At 44.9% G+C, this 5,911-nt stretch overlaps 1 long non-coding RNA gene across 1 annotated transcript; it reads right to left on the bottom strand.

Moving 5' to 3' along the window:
* Positions 1-2,674: 2,674 nt before the first annotated feature.
* LOC146062486 (uncharacterized) lies at positions 2,675-4,899 on the bottom strand. Its single transcript, XR_014471353.1, has 3 exons — positions 4,878-4,899; positions 3,679-3,978; positions 2,675-2,824 (listed from the first exon to the last, which is right to left on the bottom strand). It is a non-coding gene; the product is annotated as an uncharacterized LOC146062486 (long non-coding RNA).
* Between the last annotated feature and the right edge of the window lie 1,012 nt (positions 4,900-5,911).

Raw genomic sequence — 5,911 nt, 5'->3', positions numbered from 1 at the left:
CATGGTCAGCGCTCTGTGAGCTTCTGGCCACACCCCTGTCCCTCTGTCTCTGTGAATAGACGCTATGTGCATGTGCAGTGTTGCACATGGGGAAAATCAAAAATGACAGGTAGGACCTGATTGGCTGGTTGTTTATAACTCTCCACGTTATCACTTTTTGAAGCTTGAAACACTGCCGATTCTCCTGCTTCCTCCCCTCCTGGGTCGAGTGTGAAACTTGCCAAAGCTGTTTGCTCCTGTGATTTGCACATGTGCATATTCACTCATGTGGAAATCCCGACCATTGGAGACGGGGCCAATTTCGGCCCATTACAAATGGTTCTGAATTGGCCCCGCTGTTCCTGCAATGTCTGGCATTACCATCCTCAAAAGATATTTTTACATCCATCCTATTCTATTTAAATAATAAAATGCGAGCAGGATTTCCAGTGCAGCAAGTGGAAAACACTTCAGGCATGAGTGAGCATACACAGCAAGCGAGACAGAGGAGAGAGGCCTGGGGACAGACAGAGGTAGTGCGAGAAGAGATCCAGAGAGATGATGGTCACGGTAGTGTAAAACTCGGGGAGGACGAGAAAAGCTGTCTCCTGGCAGATGCAATGTCACAGATTGTTGAGCTAAAAAAGGAATAGTAACAAAAAATCTCAACTCGGGAGGGAAGAGAAAGCCATTGGGAGGGTTCATCTAAGGCAAAGCGTAGGAAACATCGAATGCCATTTGCACATTCAGTGTAAAATGCATGACAGTGATAAATGTGTACACTACAGTGGCTATAAATAGTGTTCACCCTCTTCGGATTTTTCCACATTTTATTTTTTTACACCAGAGAGTCAAAATGGACTTTTATGGGAATTATTACAAACCTCTCTGTAATTTGACATTAAAACGAAAAAAAGAAAACAAATATTTACATAAACCAGCAGTTCTGCCCTACAGCATCTCCTAATGTCATCTCAGGATAACGTTAGCCAAGGGTGCATTGATAAAAAAAAAGTATTATGATTTTTTTGTTGACATTTTTCTCTTCTTTATGTCTTTTTCTATGTTTCTTTTTTACTCAAATTGACCTTAAAATGTTTGTAAAAATCTGGATGCACGAGGTGCAAATATTTTTAATTAACTCTACAAGCAGGGCCCTCTGACGAAGGCGTGGCTTGCGGACGCTCCCCCTGCTGACACCCGGCTGATCCTCTGGCTCCGGTCTGCACTGCAAGCCAGCGTGTGGACGTTTTTCGGGACCTGTGGCCAGACGAATACCCTGTTACCCAGCTGCATTGCCGTGGTATTTTATATACATGCCATGTGGTAACCAGCCCACAGTGTCTTTTACTTTGGTAGGAGTCCCCAATATTTGTACCCTGGATTGAAGTTTTTACCCTTATTAAAATACTCTTTTAATGCACTAGGAGACGCTCCTTCTCATCTTGTTGTTTGTACACACACACATATATATATATATATATATATATATATATATATATATATATATATATATATATATATAGTCAAAGAAAGAGACTGGCACTCGCAGGTCTTTGTAAAAACGTGTATTCACAGCAAGTGTAAAGACAACCTATATATATATATATATATATATATATATATATATATATATATATATATTCTATAGATGATGGTAGCCCCTGGGGGTAGATCATCGGCGTGGCACTCCAGGATTTGTGAAAAAAAAAAACGATTTATTGTGCAACAGTTTCGGGGAGTATTCCTCTGCCTGAGGAAGGGGTAATACTCCCCGAAACTGTTGCACAATAAATTGTTTTTTTTCCCCCACAAATCCTGGAGTGCCACGCCGATGATCTACCCCCAGGGGCTACCATCATCTATAGAATATCTGTATACCTGCAGAGGCACCCAGGTAATCGTACACTTAACCAGGAGTGCCAGGTCACCACCTCTCTCTCTCTCTCTCTCTCTTATATATATATATATATATATATATATATATACAAGCAAATTTGTCCAAATGAATGGAAAAACAGGAGGCGGCACTCAGCGTGTAAAACGGTGTATTAAATCAAATCATAGCATAGGCCCTTATTCTGATCGGTGCGTACTTTCCCGAATTCTTACGGTGTGGTCCGCACGCCACGCTGTGCGGTGGCGTACGGGCAACGTCCGTAGAAACGCCCACGAGTCCTCCGCATTCGGACGGACTCACTCTTTAAGAACAGGGCGTGTGTACGGACGACATACAAACCGTGCATGTGCGGTGGACACGTACAGATTCTGCACGGCCTTACTGCGTAAGCACGGTCTTACCGCGTCAGAACGTACGGGAAGCTGGCCGTACGCACTGATGCGGAGTATTTACGCACAAATCAACACTATTCTCATAAGACCCAAATCTGTGCCATTACCCGCTTATGCAATTAGCCAACCTCATTCAAAAGGGATTTTTTTTAATGGTCATCTATTATTTCTCTAATTGATCATTAAACACTTTACTACCACTTTACATTAACCCGTTCATCATGCTAAGTGCACAACGTTTTTTCATTCCAATTTACGCCCATGTGTTATCTATGAATATGTATATACATTTTGCACCTTATATAACTAAACACCATTATTTAAATATATATATTTATAGTTATATTTATACTGTTAAATAAAATAATAACACACATACCACTTTGAACTGTCAACACCAATATTTATTATTAATTTACAACAGAGTAAAAAACACTAAAAAAAATTCAAACAAGCAGGTCACATACAGCCTCCACCTCTGCGACCATCTCAATAAGGAGCTGCCGCAGCCTGAGTAGGGCCCCTCTTAATCTGGCGGCTTGCCTCTGTGGATCTGTGGGCATGTTAAAGGGGGAACAACATTAATTATGCTATTCAGGTTGACCTTGTACAGTCAATCTTAAGTACCTACAGCATGAGAATTCATACATAAAAACAATTACATAGCCAATACTGGGGCAGATGTATTAAGCCTGGTGAAGAGATAAACTGGAGATAAAGTGGAAGAAGATAATGCACCAGCCAATCAGATCCCAACTGTCATATTTCAAACACAGCTGATTGGCTGGTGCGTTAACTCTTCCAAGTTATATCCACTTTATCTCCAGTTTATCTCTTCTCCAGGCTTAATACATCTGCCCCACTGTTTGTATTTGTAAAATTAAAAATAGGCCCCCACACACCCACCCACCCACACATACACACACACACACACACACAGACACACACACCCACAAGCACTCACCAATCTACTCCAAAGCTACATCCAATACAACATGCCACATTTTGCCATACATATATACCTGCATGTCACTGCTTAATAGCTAAACTGCATGATAGATAGAAACATGGCTGGATGGATGGATGGATACCACATTTAAAGGCTAGCCTAGTCCATCTACCCCTTACTTCCGGATTCATAGTCACATTGCCAGATAGGTGAAGCTGCTGCACTAAGCCGCTTCCTTACACCAAACAAATAGAAAGGCCCTCCATAAACCAAAACGCATCACCTACCTGAGGCTCTAGATTCTACCTTTGCAGCTTGGGCCTCTAACCCCTAAGTGTGTCTGTTGTAACCCACTTTAGTTTATTAAATATTAATTGAGTAAAACACACTAGATTCACCAGTGGTACCTAACAAATAGTACTACCACCAATTATTAATGATGCCTTATGTTGACCTACCAATTACTGCTTCCTCCACCACCTCGCATGGCTCCTCCTCTTCCACCAACTCCTCGGCCACCTCCTCATCTGGCACTTCTGTGGCCTCCTCCTCGCCCACTTCTGGGGCCTCCGCAATTTCTATGGCCTCCTCCTGGGCCACTTCTGCGGCCTCCTCTTCGGCCACTTCTGCGGCCTCCTCCTCTCCCACTTCTGTGGCCTCCTCCTCTCCCACTTCTGTGGCCTCCTCCTCGGCCACTTCTTCAGGGGGGGCCTCCACCTCCTGGGCCTCTTCACGGGCCCGTCTTGCACGGTCACGTGCTGTAAGGGAAATCAAAATGCAGAGTGTTAAATAAGTCACATGAATTGCTCATTCATCCTGCATTCCAAAAAATAACATATTACACACACATTACAGCATGTCTAACATGAGGTACCACACAGATAGAGTATGTCATGGTTAACTCATGATGAACCAGGTTACCTTATTGGGACAAAAAAGGTCATGTAAGCATTAATGTACAATTGGCCATTTAATGTGTAAACACTTACATCGTGCTATGCTGGCCCTTATTTCCTGGAGCTGTTCTGGCTGACGGCGCCTCAGATCAGACCATCGCCGCTCCAGCTGGGCGATGGTCCTGCGCACCTGGGTGCGCGCGAATATGCGCCTGCGGGCAGCCGCATACGCAAGGCGCTTCTCCCTATTTGTAATGAAGGGCCCCGCACGCCCCAGCCTGGTCTCCATAACGGAGACCAGTGCCCTCAGCTCCGCGGCAGAGAAGGGTGCTGCTCTCCCATAGGCCGCCATATTAGCAATGGCACAATCCAAACAATCATGTCCTGTCATTGGTTGATCAGAGTGATATTTGGTATTAACTTTATTGTTCATTTTGACATTAACAGCGTGGATGCGCCAGGACAGACGGCTATCCCATTGCATCGCTGTACCTGTGCATAGTTTAGCACACCATGCCATTACTTACTATCTCCTAAACAGACACTGTACAATAAGATGGTAACCCATTATATATAATCTATTACATTCACCAAACATGGGTCTAAGCAACAGGTGAAATAGTCTGCATCACTAGACACTTACACCTAACTCAACAAGGTACTAAACAGCTATTTTATAATGAAAGCTATGCAGCAGAAACATAGCAAATAGTGCCAGACCTTTTCCCAAAATTAGGCCATGCTGCCATATGTACACTTACCTTCTACTGGGCCATACTAGAGAGGTGGAATGAAAAGTAGCTAGCATCCAGGCTGAATTTGGAGTGCTTTCACATGTGATTTGGATGCTAGCACTGATTACTTGTGCTTAAGTGGTGGACTGGATTTACATATGGAATGGGTATTGTCAGTTGTACTACATACCAAACAAGTGCACAGTACAGATGTACATTCAAATATACATTTCATGTGTGACCTCAGTTTTATTTGGTCATTGGTGGTCAAATCTGCATTTACATACTCAATCAGACTTACTCAGTTTGCCAGGTTTTTTTTAAATAATTTTCCACAGCAAGGGGTGTGGCCTACGCGCCGCACGGTTGACGCGGCCGTACGGAACGCGGCCGTACGGAACGCAGGTTGTAGCTGATTAACGCCAATTACAGAAATAGTATTAAAGTTGTGCTAGAAAGGCAAACAGTTGTTGCAAAGATGGCTGGCTCACAGTCAGAGGAAGAACAGGTGGTGCAGAACCTCTTGGCCCGCATGGAGGCCAACACCACCTATGTCCCCCTCAACCCAGACCAGCCATTGGGGGAACAGCAGCCAGATGGGCCATCAACATCACGCCATTCGGCAGCTGGACCATCCTCAGCAGAATCATTGGGAACACAGCAGGTGGCTTCCCAACAGAGTAGCCTGGCCAGCACTTCAAGTACAGCAACCGGTGGCCGTGGCCGTGGCGGTGCCAGTGGCCGTGGCAGTGCCAGTGGCAGTGGCGGTGCCAGTGGCAGTGCCAGTGGCAGTGGCGGTGCCAGTGGTCGTGGCCGTGGCCGCAATCAGGCAACAGAGGAACCAACCACCAGAAACATGGCATATGAAGCGCAGGAGCTTGCCATCCTGGTGACCCGGGCACGGGATTTGATCGAGTGCCCACCACAAAAGTTGACACACACAAGGAGATGGAAGATCTGGGAGGAGATAACGGCGGAGATTAATGCGGTGGCTCCACAAGTTCGTGAGGCGGAGCACGTTAAGAAGAGGCAAGTTCATGTGTGTTACATTTGAGCAGTAC

The sequence above is a fragment of the Crinia signifera genome, chromosome 3, assembly GCF_055691185.1.
Source record: "Crinia signifera chromosome 3, ASM5569118v1, whole genome shotgun sequence".
NCBI classification, from domain to species: Eukaryota; Metazoa; Chordata; class Amphibia; order Anura; family Myobatrachidae; genus Crinia; species Crinia signifera.
This window is presented reverse-complemented; position numbering and strand designations above follow the sequence as displayed.